The sequence below is a fragment of the Macrobrachium rosenbergii genome, chromosome 44 (genome assembly GCF_040412425.1).
Source record: "Macrobrachium rosenbergii isolate ZJJX-2024 chromosome 44, ASM4041242v1, whole genome shotgun sequence".
NCBI classification, from domain to species: domain Eukaryota; kingdom Metazoa; phylum Arthropoda; class Malacostraca; order Decapoda; family Palaemonidae; genus Macrobrachium; species Macrobrachium rosenbergii.
The window spans coordinates 38,625,570-38,652,569 of record NC_089784.1 but is presented as its reverse complement, the minus strand read 5'-3'; the positions used below and the strand labels follow the sequence as shown (position 1 = coordinate 38,652,569).

Genomic DNA, 27,000 nt, shown 5'->3' with positions numbered 1-27,000 from the left:
TTGCAATCTTGCAGTAGCAAGCCATCTCCCCGGAGGCTATGGCGTCATCCTGGGACAGGACTTTCAGTCCCCACAGAAATCACGACAATCCAGGGGTCCACATTCCCCAACTCATTCCTCGGGCATGAGTAATCCTCCCCGCTTCTCCCTCAGTCAAGACTGGCGCCCCCTGGGTACCAGGAGGACGTGCAGTCCCTACCAGTGCCACCTGAGTACGATGTACAGTGGCCCCCTCGATCGGTTCCCGATCCAATTCCAGTGCCCGGCCCTGCCTCAGTGCCAGCGCCAGGGCCCCAATCAGATCTCCCTCCCGGAGATGCCAAATGCCTGCCAGTACCACTTGTATGCACTGAGCAGTGCCAAGCTCCGTCTGTCCTGACCGACGAGCACAAGAAACCTCCAATAGTGCCTGACTCTGCCCTAGTGCCAGCGCCAGAGCACCACCCGATCTCCATTCAAGGGATCCAACTCAGGACCCCCTCTCTTCCCGGCCTGGCACCGCTACCAGCTTCGGTAAGAGAGACGGTTCCTCTCGACCACAGCAGAAGCTCACCTGAAGGTGCGGCCTCGCAACCCGTGCCTGAGCTGGTCATTGATACGTGCGAGCCGCTCACGCCGCCCCTGACCGCCTCCTCTCTGCCTCAGTCCGTCACTGACACAATTGCAAGTTAGGATTCTGCCATCTCTCACTTGGCTGGTGAACTACAAGAGCTGCGACGGATCATGGTAGGACCAGCACGGAAAACTCCTGCGTCAGCTGTCGCAGCAGCTGGCCCAGGTGGCACTCCATGCTGCCCTCCGGTCTCAGGCCCTCCGCTTCCCCGGCTGGGCGACTGTCCCATAGGAGAAGGTTCGTGGCGGAATTACCACGGGCATAGGAATTTCCTGGTAGTTTACAACGAGCTCTAGAGCTCCCCTGGTACCTGTGCCACCATTTCATCTTTTGAAGGTCTTGGCACCTCTAATCCAGAAGAGGATGTCAAGGCATTCTACTATCTTCTTCCGTTCCTCTGGAACTTCTATCTCTTATCATTTTCTATTAATCTTTTTCTTCAGTTATCACCACAAGAGGCAATTAAATACGGGATACCATTCCCCTCAAACTGCATGAATCATTGAGAATAACAGAGTGGGAAGTGGCACGCCTTGCACCCCTACCTTGGCACAGGGCATGCGTGTCAACTCTTCCTGAAGGAGTCGTGCCCTTCAGGTTCACTTTTCCAGCCCTGGGGCTGAGGGATAGTCTGGGCTGTAATTTATAGGTGAAGGACGATAAATTCCCACATAACACAAAAAATACCTCACTCTATTCTGCCAACATCATTTACTCTTTTAGTTATTCATTTATTTTTCTCTTTTAATGAATCGCGAGTCATAGACTCTTGTCCTTGTGATTTTAAATGCCCCTTTCGTAAAATCCAAGAGACGTGTTCCTCCTTTCGTATGCGGTCACGTTTTCATTTGTAACATCCTGTTAATTTTTCCTTTTGTTATTATTATTTTTTTCCCTTCCTTCTAAGAACTCTGTTTTGTCCCAGACCCCTCGCCTTTTGTCTGCTCATCCCGTCATAACATTGAGCGAGTATCTATTTATAGCCCGTACTCGAGCTTTGGGCAGTAGACGCATATAATTAGTGTGGTTTAAAGTTAGCAAATTAAAACTCGCAAATACTCTCGCTCGCCCACCACTGTCAGTGTGAGGGTCAGCCGTCAGCTGTCGAATTGGCGAATTATGTATCGTCAGTACAATATCACGTAAAGGGGATGTCATTTACAAAAATAAACGCTGTTTTATCATTTACACAGCCTCTTCAAGGCATACTGTACTAACTGCATGCCTTGTTGATTTAGAATTAAGGAAATTAATTCTTAAATTTTGTCTCCTGCCTCAAAATTATCTTGTCCTTGTAATCTTAAAGTAAAGTATACCGTAACTTTGAAGAAATTAATGGGCCATGTTAAAGTAGTTTAGTATTAATGTGTTGGAAGTATTTTCCATTTTGCGTGGGGATAGAGTAAATTAAAAGTTTTTCCATTTCTTGTTGGGAGAAGAGTAAAAGTATATCAGCTGTGCCGACTTCTTGGATATCAGCATACAAGCCCGAATGAAGGCTTGTATGTTATCTTCAGTGGGGAGCTATTATAATCAACCAGAAGTTGTGCACAACGTGCCTCCCCCCCCCCACCTAATTTACCCTTTGTTTATTGAGAACCATATGGCTGATCATATTTGACTTAGAAATCAGAGCCCGGTTATCAACATTCCGATCTGTCCTTTTTTTACCTGGAACAGATATTGAGATAACACAGATAAAGGGGCCAGAAGGAGACTTAATGCCACTCCCTTAGAAGCTTAGCCCAACTAATCTTCTTAAACGGCCTTTCTAAAGGCTAATACCAGCTTGTACCAGCATTTCACTTCTGTCCTTGTGCCAGTTTATCCAGTGCCATTTCCAGTGTCCTGTGTTCGAGTGTAAAGTGGTCATTCATTCCTCGAGTCTTTGGCACCCTCAGCGCAACTCTAGTCATATTCGGTGTTATATTGTTCCTTTACTGGCGAGTAATGTGTAAATCTCTCTTGCATCAGGACCTATTCGCAGTGGACTCATCTTGAATTGTGCCTTGCCTTTAATCAAGACTCCAGTAGAAGGATCTTCAGGCATTGCAAGCCCTTTATCAAGTTACTTATCCATTTTCCCTTCAAATGCTTGCTTTTGTAAATATAATTCTTTAATTTATCCCAAGTGTTTACGTAACATTTCCTTATGAAGTAAAGCCTTCCGCTCCTAAATTCTCCCCTTTTTCTTATTTGTTTACGATTTCCCTTTCACGCTAAATAAAGTCAGAACTCCAAGGCCAATTAAATAAAGTTTCGTTGCCGACCTGTAAATACCATAAACCCAGGAAATACGTAAAAATATATATATATATATATATATATATATATATATATATATATATATATATATATATATATATATATATATATATATATATATATATATATAATATATATATATATATATATATATATATAATGTATATATATACATGTATATATACTGTATATGTATGTATATATATATATATATATATATATATATATATATATATATATATATATATATATATATACATACATACAGGCAGTCCCTAGTTTTTATGTATATACGGGGGTTCCGTTTTTCTGCTCGTCGTAAACTGAAAATCGTCAAAAATCTTAAGAAAACCTTACTTTTAATGCTTTGGGTGTAATGAAAACGATGTAAACTGCATTTTTATTGAGTTTTTCATCAAAAAACCTCCAAATTTTGATTATTCTGCCGTTTTGGAGCCATATTTTATTCAGTCAGATCGGCATATGATGCATGGTAACCCCGAACATGCGTCGTAAACCGGAAATAATTTCTGATGAATATATTTGAAAAGCGTTATGCTCGGACCTTCAGAAACCAGGGACTGCCTGTATACATATATGTGTATATGTATGTATGTATGTATATTATATATATATATATATGTATATATATATATATATATATATATATATATATATATATATATATATATATATATATATACAGTAATACCTCGAACTTCTTGTGATCCGAGTTGCACAAATTCACAGACACACAAATTTTTATTGGAACCTAACTAATGGTCATACACGAGTTTTTCACAGACACGCGAACATTTCCGTACACTGAGAAACCCAGCAAGTGTTTGTTTAATTTTTTTATGTAATTTATAAGTTTTCAAGCTTTTATGTGTAAATTAAATAACATTAAATATTATTAAAAGTAATAATTCTCTCTCTCTCTCTCTCTCTCTCTCTGTCTTTCTTTTAGTGAGATGAATTTTTATGGTACATGTAAACAGGTATGTTTATTTATATGATAAACTTAAAGTAATAATATGTACTAATTTTCAAATATTAATAATAATAATAATAATAATAATAATAATAATAATAATGATAATAAAACTGTAATACAAAATTTGTATTATCTTGAACAAACAAATTATTCCCTCATCTTTTGTAAGAAGGTGGAAGGCAAAAGCTGTCAGACATGTCATTTAACATGACAAGAATGAGAGTGTTGCTAATCAGTGGTCAAATTTTCTTGTAATTCTCTCTCTCTCTCTCTCTCTCTCTCTCTCTCTCTCTCTCTCTCTCTCTCTCTCTCTCTCTCTCTCTCTCTTTCTGTGTCATAATAATTCATAAAAAATTTCACTCTCTTAAGTAAGGACAACTGTTATCTCTCTCGTTCGAAGTTAGCCAACCCTACGTATTACAGCACTGTTTCTCTGTATGTCTTTAACTGTACAGTAGATAATTTTGAATTTATCTAATTTTACCTGTACTGTTTACAAACTGTAAATCTTTGTAGTTCTAATACATAGAGACATAGAGCATTTCAGAACAAAGAGAAAGTGACAGAATAAAAAAAGTTTGTAAAAGCAGGGTTGAAGACTTCTAAAAATAGATTGGTGGAATGGGGAGAGAGTCACACTATATTCTTAAGTCAACCATTTATTTCATTTTTAAGGGTAATGTATTAAGCTAACTCTCTCTCTCTCTCCGTAATACTGTAATTCATAAATAATATAACTTGACATTTCAAGTAAGGACAATCTCTCTCTCTCTCTCTCTCTCTCTCTCTCTCTTATGTTATTCTCTCAGTCTCCGTAATAACTGATAAATAATTTCACTCTCTTAAGTAAGGACAACCCTTGAACCAGGCGATTCTTTACCGTTCGTGTTGGTTCTCTCTCTCTCTCTCTCTCTCTCTCTCTCTCTCTCTCTCTCTCTCTCTCTCTCTCTCTCTCTCTCATAGTTAGCGCTCACACATTTTTATAACTTATTAATTCTCTGTACATCTTTACCTGTACAGTAGATAGTTTAAATTTATCTAATTTGACCTGTCGTCTCTGAAGTTTAAATGCACTAGTGTTGCAAATACGTTCTAAACATAGACATAATAACTAAGAGTTGTATTAGTCAAAATATAAAACATTGTTTGTTCATGAAAAAGCATTTCAGAACAAAGAGAAAGAGACACAGAATAAAAAAGTTGCTAAAAAGAGGTTGAGATGATTCTAAAAATAGATCGGTTGGAAGGGGAGAGAGAGAAATTCTCTTACAACTCTCAATTTTTATGTAAACCATTTATTTCTCTTTTTTAAGGGCAATGTATTAAGCTAACTTTTAAATGAAATTACAGTAACTTTAATTCCATTTAAAAGTTAACTAATAATTTGGGAGTATGATTAGGGTCATATTTAGTGTTTAAACTTTAGAAATAAGCATTTATTGGCATTTTTAGAGACCATGCCAAACTTATGCGAAAATTCACCCCCTGCATAAGGGGTTCTGGAACCTAAATAAGTGTAAGTTCAGTATGACTATATATATATATATATATATATATATATATATATATATATATATATATATATATATATATATATATATATATATATATATATATATATATATATATATATATATATATATATATATATATAAGTGTATATATACTGTATATATATATATATATTTTTGGTAGTAGCTGTTGAGTCCTCAAAGGAGTTACCCCATGGTGTGCCAGTGCTCCCATGGTGACTAGACTAGTATCAAAGAAATATTTTTCTAGCCTGGTCTTGTAGCCAGGTATTGTGTCGTAATGAAAACACTATGACACTTGATAGAGTATAATGGACTCAAAGATAAGAGGGCATTTTCCCTTATCTTCAGCAAAGCTGAACCCAGTTTTTCCTACATCAAAACTGCAAGAAATGACTATTATAGCATGCGCGTCTGCCATCTTGTTTACGACCGGGCAGGCAAAAAAGACCAGTTCCATTACTCTCTGCTGGTCAATGTAGGATTATCCCTTGCCCAAATCCCATGCCTTTTGTCAGGGAAGTGGGAGGTTTTGAGACTCAACAGTGACTACCAAAAATAGATTTTTCTACGTCAAAACCTGTTTTTGATAGCGTAGTCGCTGTCTCGTCCTCAAAGGAGCTTTACAAAAGAAATTGACAGGTGACAAAAGGCTTAAGCTCTTAAAATTTAAATTCCAAACAATCCAAAACATTTATGGGCCAAGGTCAAGCCACTAGTTTCAAGCCCCATTCCTTATTTTAAAAAACCTTGTGGGGTTTTGGAAACAAGAAACAAGAAACTAAACAAGAACTTGTATTTTTAGGGTGAAGTTCTGTAGTGACTTACCTAAGTATGCTGGAGTGTGGTTACAGTCTTTTCGTATCTTTCCCAGCAATAGTCAGCATACTCACCCGTTAGGAAGACCCCTGGTTTTCTGCTGTAGAGCCTATGGGGTCGGGACTAACCATTCCACCTACTGACATGCAGTGCAGACGAATTTGTTTGAGCTCATGGCAGTAATGTTTTAAGAACACTGTCTCTGATGCCCACCCTGTACTTTCAGAGACTTCTTCAAAGGAGACATTTCTGAAGAAGGCCAATGATGTGCTTACTTTTCTTATGTCATGTGACCTGGGAAAGGAGTGTGGGTTTGCTCTTTTGATTAGGGACACTAAAATTATTCTTAGCCTTTATAGAGGGAGTGGTTTATTCTTGCTAGGGTGTAGGAAAATTGGACCTTCTGGGATGTTTGCCGTGACCTCTAGGTAACCCTTAAGTGCTTGAACTGGGCATAATGTTTTGTCTACTAAATTAAGTTTCCTTATAAGAATAGATTTCCATTTTAAAGGATCCTCATTCTTGGCCAGGAATGATGGACCTGGGGACAATAATACATGATTATCAACAGTTTGTGTGATGTATCGTCCCCACCGAAGAGAGCCCAGTTCACTAATATGGGCCCCTGAAGCTAATGCAATTAGGAAGATCGCCTTTTGTAGTTTGTGAGTTGCGGTTGTATTGGGTCCACTGAACTGAGGAGTAGATAGAAGTCCAAGTACCTTGTTCAGGGACCAAGTAATTGGGAGTCTTTCAGGAGCAGGTCTTTGTAGAGCAAAAGACCGTAGAAGGTCAATCCCGAATCCATAAAGCAAGGGTTCTGATAATGCTGTCTTGTATGACATGATTGTTGTAACATAAAGGCGTTTGTCTTCAAAAAGATATATCATAAAATTTAAAAGTGTTTCTATAGAAATTTCAACTGGGCTCTCAGTATGGATATAATCTAACCATATCTTCCATACGGACTGGTATTTTCGGATAGATGACGTCCGTAACTTTTGCACTAGGTACCTAGCAACGTTGTGAGAGTAGTTTTCACGGTAGATAATGTTTAAAAAATCCACACGTGAAGGTCTCAGCTCAGAAAGGAGGATGCGTATATAATTTTTCCTCCTACTTTCTGGGATAGTACAGCAGACGACAGTGGAATTGATCTTTTCGCCCACTGTTGAAGTGATAGGAACCAATGTCTGTCTGGCCAATTTGGGGCTATTAAGTAAGCTGTTCCTTTGAAGGTTAGGAGTTTGCTTAAAACCTTCGAAATCTGGGACAATGGCAGAAAAAGATATATCATCTTCCAATAGTTCCAGTCTTGTAGGAAGGCATCTCTTGCTATTGCTTGATTGTCCAAGTTCGAGATACATATACTGGAAGTTTGTGGTTCTCGTATGTGGCGAGCAGGTCCACTTCCGGTTATGGAAGCATGTTGGCTATTGTTTGGAAAGAGTGGTTGTCCAACATTCACTCCGTTGAGGCTGTCGTTTTCCTCGATAGAGAGTCTGCTATTATTGTGAGAGACCCTGTGAGGTGGATTGCAGACAGGTGCCACTTCTTTACTTGTGCCATCCGAAGAATAGCAAGCATTACCATGTTGAGAGGAGGTGAACGTGATCCCGATCTCTTGATGCAGGACATTGCAATCGTGTTGTCTAGAACCAACAGAATGTGTGTCTCTTCTGGAGGTTTGAGTCTTTTGAGAGACAAAAAGACAGCCATCAGTTCCAGGAAATTGATATGACACTTCCTCAGAGAAACTGACCACCTCCCTGCCACCTGATGATCCTCCCAATGTCCTCCCCAACCGGTCAGTGAGGCATCTGTGTGTATTGTCGCTCTTACAGATGGAGGAGTCAGGGTGACCTGTTTCGCCAGAGATTCCTTCCGGGTCCAAGGCCGAAGTATCTCCCCAACTTTTGTTATTCTTTTGGTGAGATCTGTCTCGCAGCTTTTGTCTTGCGTGCGACAGCCAAAATTTGTTCACGTTTTTCAGTTGCAACCTGAGTATTGGATCTATTACGGATGCAAATTGCAGTAGACCCATCATGCGTTTTAATTGCCGTCTTGAAACTCTGGGCTGGTCTAGGAACCTTTTGAGGTCTTCCCTTATCCTGTTCTGAGTTTTGATGGGGAGAGACAACAGGCCCTGAAGAGTATCCCAACACAGTCCCAACCACTGAAAATGTCTGCTGGGTGTGAGGCAGGATTTTTCTCAATTTATTAGGAAACCTTTTTTGACTGGAGTCTGTTGATCACTGCTCTTAAGTTTTTAGGCATTCTTTTCTTGTGGCCCCAGATTAACCAGTCGTCTAGGTAAGCTATTAGTTGTATTCTTTCCTTCCTGAGTTCCTGGACGACTACCGTTGCTAGTTTTGTAAAAATTCTTGGGGCAATGTTTAGTCCAAAGGGCATGACTTTGAACCTGTGCATCTCTTTCCCTATCTGGATCCCTAGGAAGGGCGAAAAGGGAGCGGCAATAGGGGCGTGCCAGTATGCATCTTTCAGATCTATAGAAACTGTCCAACTCCTTTTTGGAATGACTGAACGTACTTGGGCAGCGGTAGTCATCCGAAACTTTTGGCAAAGCATGTACTTGTTCAATGTTGATAGGTCGAGGATCACTCTTTTTAGAACTCGAGTTTAAAAATAAGCACTTAACTTTCGTGTTTGGATGTTTCCATAATACTTGCTGCTTTATACTCTTGAAAACAGTAAGGAGCACTGACGGTTTAAGCGTATCACATGCGCTAGCAGAGGGTAATGGAACTGGTCTTCTTGCCTGCCCGGTCGTAAACAAGATGGCAGACACGCAAGCGCAATAGTCACTTCTTGCAGTTTTGATGTAGGAAAAACTGGGTTCAGCTTCGCTGAAGATAAGGGAAAATGCCCTCTTATCTTTGAGTCCATTATACTCTATCACGTGTCATAGTGTTTTCATTACGACACAATACCCGGCTACAAGACCAGGCTCTCTTCCTCTTTGGAGGAGTGGTAGAGCTTTCGACTGCACGCTGTTGGCCCAGCGTTCGACTCTCGAGCCGCCAAAGAGGAATTAGAGGAATTTATTTCTGGTGATAGAAATTCATTTCTCGTCATAATGTGGTTCGGATTCCACAATAAGCTGTAGGTCCCGTTGCTAGGTAACCAGTAGGTTCTTAGCCACGTAAAAATAAGTCTAATCCTTCGGGCCAGCCCTAGGAGAGCTGTTAACCAGCTCAGTGGTCTGGTTAAACTAAGATATACTTAACAAGACCAGGCTAGAAAAATATTTCTTTGATACTAGTCTAGTCACCATGGGAGCACTGGCACACCAAGGGGGGTAACTCCTTTGAGGACGAGACAGCAACTACACTATAAAAAAAAATTATATATATATACAGGCAGTCCCCGGTTTTACGGCGGGGTTCCGTTCTTGCAGCGTGTCGTAACCCGAAAATCGTCGTAAGCCGGAAAATCGTCGAAAATCGTCAAAATCATAAGAAAACCTTACTTTTAATGCTTTGGGTGCATTGAAAACGATGTAAACTGCATTATTATTGAGTTTTACATCAAAAAAACCTTCAAATTATGATTATTCTGCCCGTTTTGGGGCCATATTTCTTCCGTCCCGGATCGTCACGACGCGTCGTAACCCCGAACATCGCGTCGTAAGCCAGGAAATAATTTCTGATGAATATATTTGAAAAGCGCCGTAACCTCGGGAACGCCGTAAGCCGGAACACGTCGTAAACCGGGGACTGCCTGTATATATATATATATATATATATATATATATATATATATATATATATATATATATATATATATATATATATATATATATGTATATATATGTATATATATGTATATATATATAACATATATATATATATATATATATATATATATATATATATATATATATATATATATATATATATATATATATATAAAGTTGATGGTAATCCATGCAGAACTGTTTGATCCAGCCTTCTCCCTTAGCATTACTATTGGCAAACACTATGCAGAAGTTGACCTTTTCATGATTACCATTTTGAGCATCTCGGCTTCTTCCCGATCAGTTCCCTAGTAAACATACGGTGCAGGATACATCTTTGCTCTGACTGGCTGCTCTCCCATCACTTATATACAGTGGTCTCCTAATGAAGTCCTTCCTGAATTATTGGTTAAGATGTCATGTTATTCCTTGTGTGACTGCAGTACCTGCTTCATCTGGTGTTCACTTAATGTAAAAGGGAGTAAGAATGATAGGAAGGACAAAATACAGGAAGACAGATGCAGATGCTGTTGAGTTAAGGTTGGATTACATTAAGGATCACCTTTAAGTCCCATCCTCTTTGTATTCATAATGGATGTGCTGAGTGAGCATGTGAGAGGAAATACACTATGGGATTTATGTTTGCAGGTGACCTGTTTTTTACAGCAGAAACAGGAGAATTGCAATAGAGGTACAGGGCTTGGTAGGAGTGACTGGATAGAGAAGGACTTAGTGTCAGCGCTGCAAAAACAGAAGTAATGCTAAGCAGTAGAAGGGAAAGAGAGGAACTACATATAAGGTCAAGAGCTAGCAAGGAAATACAGCAAACAAATAGGCTCAAGCACTTGGGTCCTGTCATAAGTGAAGAGGGTGGATGGGGAATAGAAGTATGGCAGAGAATTAAAGCAACTTGGGCAAACTGGAGACAGGTTTCTGGGCAGATCCTTGACAAAAGGATTCCTTTAAGACTTACGGTTTAGTTCTACAAAGCAGTGCTCATTACCAGTGCTGCTGTATGGTGCAGAAATGTAGGGAATCTGCAGGAAAGATAAGGAGCCTTGGAAATGGCAGAGATGAGAAAGTTGAGATGGATCCTTGGAACATCATTACAGGAAAGAATTGAAGTGAACAAATACAAAATAAGGTGGGTGTTTGTAAAGTAATAGATAAAGCCAGGAAAAGTAGGATGAGGTGATATGGTCGTATGGTTCGCAGGGATGAGGATGCTTTAGTTAAGAAAGTGTATGGTATGGGTATGGAGGGTACAAGAATCAGAGGTAGGCAGTGAATTGGGTGGCAGGATGTTGTAGAGAGAGGCATGAAATCACTGGGTGTATAATACACAGATGCCCAAGACAGAATTCTGTGGATTATGATTTCAAGACTCAAGCAGCCAACCTCATAGGAAATTAGGATAAAGATCATACAAAGATTGATCTTTTCCAAACTTCTCATTGTGTTTTTGTGTATGGCAACTGTACTGGTAGCTTGTTCACTTTCTGTTGTGCCTACAGTGCTGTTGTTTTTTTTTTGGCCATATTTTATTGCAGTTATGCATGCTATTTTTGTTGCAAATGACTATTCTGCCTGTCTGATTTCCTGCTTAACCAGTTGTTTCTGCTACTCCTAAGCTGTTTTTGTTTTCTCTTGTAAATTACAGTAGAATTCTTAAAATGAGTTTCCCTGCTGTCCTAATTGAATGTTATGTGAAAACAAAGTTATGTGAAAACAAAGTTTTTTTTTTTTTCATTAAAAGGTTTCACTTGTGGAAAAAGTTCATTGTGACTAAAATGCATGCATGCATACACAATATTATTTGGTACTTTGCTTCTTTCTATGTAGTGTAGCTTGTGTCAGTTTAATTGTTCCAGTAAATGTGACATTGCCATATTTTTTTAACTTTTCTGTTTTTCTCTCTCTAAGAATTATACCTTCCTGCATGTAGATTCCAGAAAAATTACAAATTATTATTATTAAAAATTAATTGAGGCAGATTATTGATTTAAATTTTAAGTATCCAGTAAGGCTGACCCTAACATTTTCTTTTGCAATAAGAGGTGAAATTTAAAGAAACTGAACAGTTAAGTGGAAATATATTAATGGGAACAGACAGAGTAAAATGCATCTGAGGATCAAATGAACACTGTTAAGAACTTTTGGTGATGTGGTGATGTAAAATCAAAAGTCTATAAAACATTTGGCTGGGGAGGTTTTGAATTTCACTTTAAAAGCTATATTAAAATGATTCTAGTAAAGTTCAACTTGTTCAATCAGTTATTAGCAATCCTCTTTGTTTATTCAAAAGGAAAATACAAAATTCTTACAACATGCAGAAACACTCAATGAAAGGACAAAACTGGAAATTATTAGTGTATTTAAAAATACCATCTGCTTTTCAGTCTCAAAAATGGTGAAAAAAATTGTGTTAAAGATAGCACAGACTAAAAGAAAGATAGTATAATAAATATGACTGATTTCTTAGTAAATTTATCAGCAAAAATAAATATCAAAGAGACACTATTTCCTTATTCACAACCGTTGCAATACTGTGGTGAACAAACTCTGCCTCAGTGTTATTTACCCTTTTTAAATAATCTAAACATGCCTTATTAAATTTCTCATCAAAAACATGAAATATAAACTGTTATGTAACATTCAAGCATCCATTTTAAATATCAATTTTAATCCTAATTTTTGCCATAGTATAAAGCTAATGATACCACTGAGTGTCTGATAAGGATATCCTTGTTCCTGTAAGCTACCTTTCATGATTTCATGACACAATTAGGATCTTTCAATAATGAAAATAAAATGTCTATAGAAGAATACTACAAACATATGTTCAATAACAAACCTATACTGTAACTTATATTGCCATTTCCTCTAACTTATATTGCCATTTCCTCTGTCTTCTAAAGAATAGGAAGAAGGGCCAGTCTCTGATGGGTGAGCAGTGCATATGAGTCATAAAGGTCTGAAACGTCTCAGCTGTCTATCCAGCTCATTCTTTGTTTGTCTGTATACGCACACTCATTCTCCAACTTTGTCGTGGATTTTCTAATCCCTTCTTAGAAAATTATTGTAAGGTTGTGCTTTTCTTACTTAGGCTAGATATAGGGATAATTTTTTCATGGTGTAAGTTTTCTTTGCCAGAAAACAATAACAAAATAAGTGGGCTGCCAAAATTTTTTAACACTTGCCAACATTCTTTTTGCAGTCAATTTACAAATGATAACACAGCTGATCATATGTCTTACTTATGGGGTGAGTTATTTAACCAAATGAACTGATACCATAAAAAAATGTAGGACATATACTCAAGGGGCCATGTTAACCACAGATCTACTATTTTTGTAGATGCTTTGAACTCTGTAACACCAGTCTACAGGCTGTACACTTGGCTGGGATCTCTTTTGCTACCAAGGTAGGTTCACGTATCTCAATTTAGGATTTTGGAGATTTAACAGTTCTAATAATCCCACACCTCAACTGTGATGTGGCAATTTTTCTGAAACACAAGTTACATAGATTAATTTCTTAAAACAAACACATAACTTACAGGCTACTTATGTGTTCTTTCCTGCCAATTTTCCAGCTGTGAATGGCTTATGACGAAGGCTGTGCTGAGCAGACAGATGAAACTTACTAGGCCTCTTAGGGCATGTGCACTGCTCACCTATTAAGAGACAGGCAGTCTTCTCCCTATTTCAGAGAATGTTTGGGAAACATTTCATGGCAAATAAAATGGCGCTACAGGTTATGGATCAGTATATAGAAAATTGATCTTACTATGTTTTCTAGAAAAAAATATTTTCATAAGGCCTTACAACAACATTTGTACTATTGCTTCAATACTTCATACTTTTGTATCGAAAGCTCCTTTCAAAAATTTTTGAAAATACATAAGAGAATCATTAATCATAAACCAAAGAACATGAAACAGTAATTGTTATCATGCCCTGAACATCTCCTTATAATACCAATCAGGAGAATTGACCAATTAGAATCTTTACCTAAATATTTACAGCTTATATCACCACCTGCTGTGTCTCTCTCAAACTTATAAACAACAGTTGGGTCATCAACAATTACTTGTTGCTTTACAAATGTTAAAAATTTATCCAGAAAATTCATCATGATGTTTGATTTCCAGTGAGCCTGTAAAGAGAAGAATATCATATTTTATTTTTGAACAATAAAGTGGCTACTACAATAAGTATTACAACTGATTGCCAAAAGTCAGTATTTAAAATATGCGTAACTCAATTTGGTATGACAGAAAACAGTTCCAGAATTTTAAATGGTTATGTTTTGAAGAAAACCATAAAATACACAATGACAAAGCAAGTACTGTATCTGTGTTCAGCTATTTCATCAAGTCCTGATTTGCTTATTGAAGCCTTTACTCACTAAACAGTAAATTTCAATGATCATTATGTATCGTCTAACATTTTCACATCAGCTTTACTAGACAAAATGAGTTCTGTCCACTCTCATCTGGCCTGTGCTCTTTCTTCACATTTTTATTATTTTTACAATTTGATTGTTTTCACCATTTCCTCTTTTTTAATACAAACCTCCCCTATACCCCACCAATAAATATGAACATTCTATATATTTTCAAAACTTCCTCTGTTTTCTTTGTCAATGCCCATGTCTCTGCTGCTGAAAGTACCAGCAGTACAGCTTTTATTTACTAATGATAAGTTTTTTTCTCTCTTTCTAACATTTACTGTTGCTCTAGCTCTCTCTCATCATTTCATCAATAGTAGCAACTCTTTTTCTTACTGCCATCCCAACTCCTGCTTTGCAGTCCAGTGTGTCCCAAAGATAACAAATGCTCTACTTATAAGACCTGCCTATCCATTACAACACAGCTCTTCACTTACCTCTCTTCCCCATTTGTCTTGTACTGCTATTTGGGCATCAACAGTCTCTTATCTCATATTTATTTCATAATCTCTAGCACATCATGTGAACTGATCTGTAGTACTTGGTGGACAAAACTCAGTTCACTATGAAACCTCTCCCACAACAGCCAAATGGCTACATTCTCGATTACTTTTTCTTTTGCTGTCTTGCCAGTCATCATAAACTTAGTTTAGCTTTTCTTAATTTCCATTCCTCTCTTCTCCATTCCTTTCATCCATCTTTTAAACATTTACATGGCATCTTCCTCAGATAAACTGTATATAGCAGCTCTTAGGGCCTCATTTGCTGCACTCCTCCATAGCTTTCTGCATTACAAAGGGCTCAAAACTGACCCTTAATAGGCACTAACCTATCCTAAATTCATCTGACCCATCTGTTGCTCTTCACTTAGGACCAAGTGGTATGGGAGAGTAATATTACTAGCTTGATGATCTCGCTAGTACCCGCCTCTGTTTCTGTAATCCCCATCTGATTATTTGTTTCAGTACTCTGTCTAAAGGCTTTTCTTGTAGTTGCCTCATTATACAACTACCTGTGGCTGACTCTCTGGGATGAAGCCAAACTGACAGTTATCAACTGTAACAATTTTTCTCAGTCGTTCCCCTTGCACCTTTTCCAATATTTTCATAGGATTCTCAAGCAGTCTTACTCCTCTATTAATTCCACACTGCAGTACAACCCGTTCTGCATACCATTACTGTAAGGTGCTTTTCTCACTCTTCAGGTCCCATCTCTTCCTTTGTCAGGTTTTTGTATACTGTACTTTGGTAAGTTCATGGAGGACTGGCTTTCCTACTTCCAGATAGTCCTGGGGTTTCTCAATTTTTAACCTTCCAAGGGACATTTTAACTTTCTTAGCAGTTACATTCTCTTTTAGTCCCTCTCCTCCAATACATGCATACTTTCTTCATGCAAATGATTTGTAATTATTGCCCCCCATAATTCCAGTAATGGTAAGTCTTTATTTTCAAGTTATTTCTCAATTTGCATATTTTGTAAACTTTGTCCTTTTTACATCTTTTCTGTATTTTCTCAGCCACTTCTGCTTCACTCAGAATTTCTCTTTTGCCTCTGTTGTGCTGAGACTGGTTTGATTCCTCCCATCTATTCACTGACCTTGCCACCTGCTTTTTGGCCTCTCACCTCTTCTGTCTATCCTCTGCATTACCAGTCTTCTACCTGAGCTTGAAGACTCCCTTCTACTCCTCACTTACCCTTTGTACTGTCTCTTATTCTAGATTACCTTTCACTGATGTCACACTACATAAAACCAATTTTTGTGCTATATACTGTATATTGATAGTTTTTGTAATTTTTGGCTTCCTCATTTCTCTATTTTTATGTTTTATTCTTTTGGCTGGTTTCTCAATTTCTGTTTTTAGTTTTCTGTAAAAGAAAACTAGTGTGCTGGCTTTGTATGTCTGTCCCCATTTTATTCTGTCCGCATTTTTTTCTGTCTGCACTTTTTCTGTCCGCCCTCAGATCTTAAAAATTACTGATCCTAGAGGGCTGCAAATTGATATGTTGATCATCCACCCCCCAATCATCAAATATACCAAATTGCAGCCCCCTAGACTCAGTAATTTTTATTTTATTCAAGGTTAAAGCTAGCCGTAATCACGCTTCTGGCAACAATATAGGATAGGCCACCTCCGAGCCGTGGTTAAAGTTTCATGGGATGCGGCTCATACAGCATTATACCGAGACCACCAAAAGACAGATCTGTTTTCGGTGGCTTCGATTATACACTGTACAGAAAACTCGATTGCGCTGAAGAAACTTCGATGCATTTTTTACTTGTTATTCTTTTGGTTGGTTCTGTTTCATCCTTCTGTACCTCACTATCAGACCAATTCCCAGCGACCTATTGCGTTAAGCATGCCTCACTTGTTATATCAGTGGAATTCTTTTCTTTGATGCTAACTGCACTTTTCCTCATCATAAAATGTTTCAGTTTCTCCACTCTTGTAGATTATTAACTTTTAAGCAGGGTTCTTATACACTGTGTTTAGCAATGCTCATCCCTGGCTATAGCAGAATTCCAGTACTACTGTACTCCTTCCTGTTCTTTCTCCCAAGATACAGTTTCCCATTACATCCTCAAAACCAGCTCTGTTTCTCTGTGGTCATCAGGTCTCCTTCTACCAGTATTCCCTTAAACTCTGGCACTTGTGTTACTTCATCTCATAACCTTTCCCAAAATTCCTTCTTTTCTTCTCTGGTATTCCTGATCATGATGAGTAAACGAAAATACATGCATTACCCACTTTTCTACAATCATCTTAATCTTCATTATTCTTTCATTCATTTGCCCCAATACAGTACTATGACATTTTCAGCCATTTCATTTTTGGCAAGTATGTTCATTCCATTTTGTCCACCACAATTTATAATCCTTTATATCACTACTGATTCCGTTTGCGCCCGCTCCTTTAAATCTTACCTCCTGAACACAAGAGTCCATGTTTCTCTTTGTTGGTCTTTTTAATACTTCACTAATTCTTCCCAACAAAATGTAAATACCACTCCTTGTTTTACTAGGAGTGTCCCCCAACTCGTATTGGCAGAAACTTGTGGTATATACCTGGCTGTAATTAAATTAGTGCTGCAAATGGGCAGGCAACTCTCATTAGTGGGAATCTTGCAGTATGTATTATGCATGAAGATATAAGTAATAAAAATGATTTGTATTTATGAAACTGATTTGCTTTTTCTAAAACAGATCATGTGACATTTTGTTAAAGAAAGTTGGTGTGGCCCCTACTTTCTTTTATAACAAGAACTATGTATGACTTCTTTAATAGTAAAAAACATGCTCTGATCTACTGATGAACAGTGTTGTTACATGACATAGCACGTGAACATATTACTGTAGGTTTCACCTTGAATACCTGATACAGTAAAAGGATGCACTCCTCTACTGGGATTTTGAGGCAAGTCTGCAACATTTATTGAGAGATTTTAATTGTTTGAAATTATATACAGTATATATATATTCCCTTTTAGCACCATTCAACCTTCCTGTTTAGAAGGCAAATGGAGCTAGTGGATAATGACTTAATACAGACCCTGCTATAAAATTATTGATTATCCTTTAACACTTTACCTGGAGCCATCCCCTTCCACTGACCCAACTCCTAAATCCGCTAGTCCTTAATGTGTCACTGAATCTGGCATGAAGAAGTTTGGTACTCACTCTTTGAACTGCATCACTGTTACTTTTAACACTACTTTCGATACCTGTGTGTAAGTAATACTGTACTCATATTTGTGAATAGTCTGGATGTCTAGAGAACGCAAAATTACCGTGGGATAGTGAAAGTTGTGTATTTTAATATGTGAATTTTTATAATGCAAAGCCTTTTCACAACATATGCTACAGCTGTAAATAAGCTTAATCTGGCACAAGAAAGGTTTGGCTAGGAAATTCCTCTTGCCTGCAGAGGAAGGTAATGAGAGACATGGGTTCATATAATACACCAGACAGAGGTTTCTGAACAAAGTTTCTTTCCTGTTGGCGTTGGTCTTTCTCTTCTTAGACTACCCCATTTTACCTTTAACCAATCAATACTCTCTGGGAAGGAACAATCAAAAGAACATTCTCTCACCCAGCAAAGAGAGTCATTGGGAATGAGTTTCTATACCCATATGGGAAACCATGTATTTAGCATATGGTTTGTCTTCCACTCAAGGGTAAGGATTACATAATGATACACTGAAACCCTCCCTTTACCAAGTGTGCTTGGAAGCTAGTAATCAACAATAAGAAATATAGCTAAGAATTACTCTAGTCCTGCTGAAGACAACTCAATGAATGCAGAGTAATAATTAACACAACAGTCAAAATAATGTGGTTCAAGAAACATGTTTAGAAAAGCACTGCCATCATTCTATTGGAGAGCTTATATGGAATGGTAATGCACAGAGAATGCCCTCTTATGCTTTTGCATGCAAGAACATAAATTTACACAGAGTCAATTTTAACATTATACACAAACTTCCTGTGAAGACATAACTACCTAGAGAAACATAAATACAGTGATGACCTTGTCAGATACAGTATACATGAAGCACAGTCACTGAGTATATCATTAACTAGTTATTCAGCCTAAATCTACATATCATGCAGTGATAAATTAACACCAGGAAATAAGTGATTGCCTTCTGTACAGACTGTAATTACACATATGATCAAGCGACTAAAGCAAGAACAACACTGGATAACTACTTTCCTTACAGTAAGCCAAACAAAGAATGAAAATAAAAACATCTGGACTGACAAGTCTCCCCATAGCAGGATAAAGCCCTAACCTAAGAGACTTCTTAATTCATCTGCAGTGCTTAACTTGGAATTCAGTACTAATTTATTTCATATTTACTTGGCAATATGGCATAAGCAACATAAGAAGCTTGTTTGTTACATAAACATATGATACTCACCTGACCTAGAGATGGCATTTCTTCAACTCCGAAAATCTTTAATGACTGAACAACTCCATTGTTATCTCTGAAGCCACAGACAACAGTTGGTATGCCTACAAGGTAAGACTGACTCCACCATTTCATGAGCTTGAACCTTACAAAAGACATTATAAATTACAATGAGCACACTAAATATAACAAATTCCATTAAGTAGCTTGCATTCTTCCTAAATATACAGAACAAAAGTCTTTTAGGTAGTAGCATTCCTGATACCAGGTGGAATTGGTCATTGACATTTGTTTATGAGGTATTTAGGAGATGGCAGGTGATTGAAATGTCAGGTATCACCCACTCATACGTCTGCAGACCCTCACTTTATCCTTCAGTAGTGGGAACAAATGTGGAGATGGTCAGGGGTGAGATTATGATGAAAGACTTCAGGGTTTTGTTATTAATAGAAACTGAAAATTAATGAAAAAATCTGCTTTTCTCCAGTGAGCATACAAAACTTTGTCTTTTATAAAGGACACTAACTCTTTAAATGGGAGGTTTGTCTAATGGAATACAACTGGCATTGTTGCTATCATCACTCAGAAAAGTCAGCTTCCTGGTCATATGGATGAGCAAGGGAAAGATGACTCCTGTAACCTTATGCAGAGGCTGATAGGACTCTGTACTAGAGTTATGTTCTTTACTAATGAACCTCCACTCTAGGGAATTCCTGTCCCTCTCAGTTGGAATTAATTATCGTGTGAATTGGCAAAAACTTCACTGCATACGGAAGATAAGTTTCTTTTCACGTTGCTTGGTACTAATTACCCGGAAGATAAAACTTTACAGGAATGTAGATCGTTACATTTCAAAATCTTTTCTGAAAAGCACTTGGAGGGTAAATGTATTAGATGCAAATAAGGATTAAATTAAGAAATGGCAGCTACTGTATTTTGATAACTTGAAGTGCTCACAGCTTACACAACATGTCAATTCATACCTTTTGCTGATGTAACCATACACAGTAAGGAACAGTATTCCCATCATTTAGGAAAATAAAATGATTGTTTATGGTTATATATTAGAATGACATATGTTCATTTCTATCTTTTATCAATGTGTATGTATTCAAAACAATAAATATAACCGACTGCCTAACATTCTTCCAAGAAAGGAAAGATTTTGTTTGATTTGTGATTACGGTACTGTACGAATTGACCAAGTTTATAGATGCTGAATGTGTAACTTTATACACAATTCTACATTAAGGAATTTGATGTTATTAAAAACATCCCTAAAACCAATATAAAAAATACTTATCACAAGCTGAATTAGCCGTATAGGAAAGTGTTTCGCCACTTTTTTCTTAATATGATGAGGGGGTGGAAGGCTAACTCTAGCAGCAATTCACTCAATAATGGAAACAAGTAAAAAGCCGTAACAGAGTATAGACTAAATATTTCTTATTGAAAAAAGATGTCTATTCTCATTCAATATCAATGAATGAGTTTAAATTAGAACTGAGGGGTTGGTTCAGTTTTTTTATGAATTGACAGTGAAATTTACTTTCATTAGAGTAACACATATCATAAAAAGACATCATTGGCCTATACCAAATTGTCTGTATCACATGGAAATATTGTTTTAAATTTTTATCGTATGATTTGGACTTATAATGGCCTACAAATAGCATTGAAGGGTCTAACAGTGAAATGAATAAGCCTATACATAATTTATTCATATTCTGATCAGAGTGTCTGAGATGCTTCCCAGATGAAATACAACAGCAAACTGTCACGAAATTGGCGCTAACCTGTCCACATGTGCAATTACCTGTGAGTTGGTTGGAAGATATATAGGTAGGCCTAATACCATCACTTCATCTATTCTGGGGAGTGGACTGTCTCCACCCACAAACTGTTGTCTACACATAAGTTTTAATGGCAGTTTCAATGAACTAACAGAAGAAACAACAGGTAAACTTAATTGTGAATACACAGCCTTAGGTTGTTGAATTCTATAATAATGAATGACTGTGTTGGGAGAGAGTGAGAGAAGAGAGAGAAGAGGGGTGTTAGGGAGGAGAAAGAGGGAAGGAAAGTGAGATAGTTTATCGAATGTCATTCAGAGTTTTTCTGGGCAGCGCCTGGTTGGTTAGCTAGTGTATATATATATATATATATGACTATCACATCACCGTGATTCATATACAATCAGAAAGCTACAAACGTCCTTTAATATCCAATTCACTCTACCTCGGAAGTAATATATTTTCATATATGTTACGAAAGGAATTTTAGTTGATAATAAGTCTACCGTCCCGTGGGATAAAACCAGCGACGGTCGGAGAATCAGGACTACAGTGACACACTAACCAGTTGGCCATATATATATATATATATATATGTATATATATATATATGTATATATATATATATATATATATATTATATATATGTATATATATAATATATATATACATATATATACATATAAAGGTTGCTCATAAAACCACCAAAGAAGACAGAATCTAAAGCATTATACTTTGAAACTAGTGTTTCCCTCAATGAACAGGTCCACTGAGGGAAGCAGTAGTTTCTGGAATATAACGCTGTAAAGTCTACTCTGATGCTTTTATGGGCAACCTTTATTAGATGAAATTCTGATATAACGGCAAATATTTTATAGTTTTATACATGTGTATACACAGATGCATATATATATATATATATATATATATATATATATATATATATATATATATATATATATATATATATATATATATATCACACACAGTATATGTATGCATACTGTATACAGTAATTTCTTTCTAATGTTCAGTGGTTAGTGGATCCCCATTTGCACTGCTTGTACAACCAAGAACTGAGGGGCAATATATGAATAGGCAAGAACAGATCCAGTGGAAGACAAAGGAGTCTAAAGATCAACATAACCAGAAAATTCAGAGCCAGAGTCAAGGGTGGTTATTTGTCTGCTGAAGACATGGCAACCGATTTTCGGACTTGGCTTAGTTCTGTGTTTTATCCACTGAGTTAGATAACAAAAAGAACAGTTCTGGCAAGAGAGACCCATACTACAAACCTAGCCTCTGAAAAAGAACACAAAGAATAAAGATTAATGCTAAAGGATCATACACTGCCCCTCACAACCCTTCTCTCACCAGAGATATCTATGCTGTTTTCTCATACTCTTAGTGTTCTCTCCAGAATAGCCAACCATGATTATTCATAGAGAAAAGTCAAAGGCTAAATAAAGGAATAGAACAACCACACAATTAACATCCAAAGAGAAGGCTTCAACAATGCAAAGTCAAGAGATCCCACAGCAGTAAGGACGTCTGGACTCGATGGTGGCTGGAAATATAGTGTGCAGACAGGTGAGTGGGCATTACTCATCCACTTACATACCTACCATCACTTACTTACCATGTTAATGAGCTTCAATGACAGATTCCAGCTGGCACTAGGAATACTACTATTAAAGATGAAAAATTGCATTCTCATTGAAACAAATAACATTCATATAACAAACTCTATTATGCTGTTTGCTGGCATTTAATAAAGATTTAATGATAGATTTAGTGCTGCTAATGTAATTTACAAAATAAACATCTATGCAAAATAAATACTATTGACATACTTGTTAAAAAACCAGGAAAAAACTGGCATAACATCATATGCAAGCTAACTTAACTTGATGACCTTAATTATATTATTAATCTTGAGAATCAGAGCAAAAAGTATTAAATGTATAAATTCATCCTTTACAGTGAACCAAACATTAATCATATACAGTTTATTCAAAATAAATAAAAAATTGAAAACCTTACCTGTGAAGAGAGCGGACATCACGTTCTTCATTGAGTATTTTATTAGTTTTCAGCTCAACAAAGCTCTAAGATCAACAGGTGGTGATTCATACTTCTCAGGATTAACCCCATCAACTTCAGCACTATACACAATGGAATGCTTTTCCAAACGAGAACGTAGAACACAAGAATATTCAGAGTTTTCATTAACACCTTCTGAGATATCACTACCTAAAAAACACATTTCAAGTGAATATTGTATTCTTTCAGTAGTTTTATAGTATAAATCATGTAGTGTAAATATGGACAAAAATAATTTTCAAACTGTGTTAAGATCTAAAAATAATCGCCCAAATCATGGCACATGTTTTAGGTGATGTTTTTAAACATCCAAAGTCGATTTTGCATTATAACTTCTACACATAGTGTGTTAGTAATAATACATTACAATCTTACCCAAATCACTGAGGTAAGGTTAAATGCGTTTTTTTTTTTTTATTACAAACCCATTACTTTTATGTGGCCTTTTGTGCCCCTGTGCTAATCTCCACACATTTCACTTTTAAGAGAAGGAAAGGTCTCCAAATCTTTGTAGTTTGGCACATGCACATATGGTTCCTCAGCTTTTTCAGAGGCTGGGTGTCTCGTTTTTATGTCAGTTAGCTGTTTAATAGCTTGTCTTCCCCAGTGTTAAATTTTGGAGTGACAATTTTCATACACTTTTTATCTTTACCTGGCATTTTCTCATATTGGTTTAACCCTTAGGGACGGATTGAGCTTCAGTGTGAAGTAAAACAGGTTTGGGGAGGTGGATGGATTGCGCTTCAGTGTGAAGCAGAATTACGCACCACTGTTATGGTAATAATGATTTGAAACAAAGGTGCCAATACTTCTATATGCTATAAATTCACTAATGGCAACTTTTATACAGATGTGAGAGTTGGGCCAGTATCAGTAATGCTTATGACTTCAAGGGGGAAGGTACTGCATCTCTCTCTCTCACATGGGTCTTATTGTAAATTTGCTTGTAAATATACGAAGGGGTTGCTGTTGTTTTTTGTTTTTGTCTTTTACGATAGTATGTCGGTTGTAAATGTCATTTTACAAAGAAAATTGCAAAGAAATATTAGAAAAAGCATGTAAAAGTAAAAAAAATGTTACTGAATCTTCCTTCTTGTAAACTTACCTGAATATTTTACGACAAATATGCAAAAAATTTGTTACTGCTTTTATTTCTTATCTGTTTTGATATTGTGTGAGCAGTAATAATAATTTTACAAAATCCAAAAAACTTATTTATTAGAAAAAACATATATAAGTTGGTAAAATTTACGATTGTCTTGTAAATGAGGCCCCACAAGGGGTTGTAAATAGTCATTTTCAACTTCTCGCAGAAGGTAGGGAAAATTTTTTAGAATTTTTTTATTTATACAATGTAAATGTATGTGTCATTCTCTTTCCATTGATGTGATTTTTTTTTTTACAGACCTCAAAGTTTCCCCGGTCTGGGGTGCTGCACATTGATAAATTATGCCGTCCCTTAAGGGTTAAAGTGTTTGGGTGTATATAAATACAGGACCTTTGGTGAAGGTATAACTGAGAAAGTTTGAACATTCTGCAGTAATTTGCTAAGAAATATGAGATTTTCTGTTCTTCCAGCTTGGATTGGAGTTAGTTTTTCAAGATAAAATTGATTGTCTATCTGTGAGTAACAACTGTCCTTTTTAGTTTTGGGGCCTGCCTGGACTTCAGCGTTTATATTATGGTTAAGCATTTGTCAGTAATTTAGTTTGTATGGTCTTAAGTGTTGGGTATTTCCCATTGTCATTTTGTATAGTTTCAGGTAAAATTTAGAGCACTATAAGCATTTAAGTATGTCTCATATATGTGTCCTTCCCTAGCTGCTGTCATTCCCCTGCCTAATAGAAGCCCAAACCGTCAGCCCTTGGCTAAATCAGAATTTCTAAGGCTTATTATCTGATTCCTCGGTGGTGGTGTTTTCATATATTTTTCATGTTCCAGTCCCTCCGGATGTGCAAAAAGACCTACAGTGATAGAAACATGACAAGAACATAAGCTTAGGATTACTCTCACTATCATTCTAGAGATCCTTTGGTTTTAGTGCCTTAAAGTGGAAATGGATAGCCAGGACTTAGGGACTTGATTACAAGAGGACAGAAATTAGCACATAAACTACCAAGAAATCAAGGATGTCATTCTAGCATTGGTTGCCTTTGTTCATCACATCACCAGGAAAATTTTTGTAGAGTGATGTCCGACATCTCAGACCATAGCCCATACTCTACTTCAACCATGACTGATGAAAATGCTTCATCTCATCCTAAGGTGTTTCAAACAAGAAGAATAGTTTAGCACAGAACAGACCCAGCTACATGGAAGATGTATGATTCATGCATTTCTGAAACAGCCTTGGAGTCGTTACCTTCCTTATTTTTTTTTTAATCAGATGCGTCTTCAACAAAATACAGGAGCTGGAGAAACTATGCATCACCTGATTGCTCCTCTTTGGCATAAGTTAACTTTGGCGAAAGAAGTTACTTTAACAACCCAAACTTAAATGCTTCCGTGAGAACCTGGACATGCTAAACTGACACACTTGAAGGGTATCAAGCAAGGCCTTGCTAGTAAATTTTTCATGAGAAGAAGCCACAACATGCAAGAATTCCACAGTCAACTTATATTTGCCCTAGTGGAAAAGTTTCTGAGACTGGTGCAGGGGGAGAGGCATTAATCCTCTTAAAGCTTCTATTCTGGAGTTACAGGATTTTAATTTTTTATGATGGCAGAACCTGTTCTTTGCTATTAAAAGATAACTGGACTTCAAGGTTTGGGCATCCTGTCCTGTTCTAGCCTTAGAAGATTCAATATTTTGAAATAAAAACTCTGACCAGAATCATTACGCCCCTTCAGGGGAATGGGATTTGTCCCTAGTTGTAAAGAGCCTGACCAAGCCTTCATATGAGCCAGTGCCTAAAGAGTTTTCTTTAGAGCATAAGAAAATACTACTGAAGAGACAGCTCAAGTTATGGTTAGAGTTTGTGGGATTTAGACACCATTTACTTCATTACTGTTTAAATGGAATTTGAATAAATGATCTGTTTTAATGGCAGGCACTTGTAAGTGGCATTTGATTTTGAAAATTTTATCTTGAGATACTGATAAATTCTTAGGCAAATATTTTTGGGTCTGACAATTGCTGCAGGTCAGGTTTCACACATAGTGGTCAATGATATAAGGTCAGGGGACTCATCCACTTCATCTACTTGACATTTCCATCACACCAGTCTTCTTGGCATACATTTGCAAGGTCACTTATTTCTACACATTGCTAGGATGGTAAGTTTGCAAGTTCAGTGATCATACAATTACTGTCCTATCATTTTCTCTTAAAAAGCTTTTCTTCCTTATCTAGGCCATTTTCAGTTTGCTGGTCTGGAAAATTCCACAAAGTAATGTTCCTCAACAGCCCAGCTCCCTCCCAACTAAGTTGCTACTCAGGATGTGAAAAAGTAAAGGGTCTGTAGCAAAGCAAATACTGTACCAGTATATTCTTAAAAACAAAATTTTTTCAATGCAGAAACCCTTTATTTTCACATAAATTGCTGCCATACTGCCACTCTGATCTGAGCAACTGCTGGACAGCACGTGTGGTGAAATAATCTACCTCTGGAAGACCAGGGGACCATATGCAAATGTGCCAGCCTACCATAGTGGGAGATTTTCTTTTATGTTCCAACAAGTATGGAAATAGGTTTGTATTGGAAAATAAATGTTGTTTAAAAATAAATTGCACATTAAAAATGGAAACTAGTTTTCTT

The 27,000-nt window shown here is 37.0% G+C and overlaps 1 protein-coding gene and 1 pseudogene across 1 annotated transcript in view; both read right to left on the bottom strand.

Annotated features, from left to right (window-relative positions):
• DNApol-alpha180 (DNA polymerase alpha catalytic subunit) overlaps positions 1 to 27,000 on the bottom strand; it is a 309,561-nt gene that overhangs the window by 116,847 nt on the left and 165,714 nt on the right. The window lies entirely within an intron of this gene.
• Positions 13,805 to 27,000, bottom strand: part of LOC136829210 (decapping and exoribonuclease protein-like) — a 35,387-nt pseudogene continuing 22,191 nt past the window's right edge.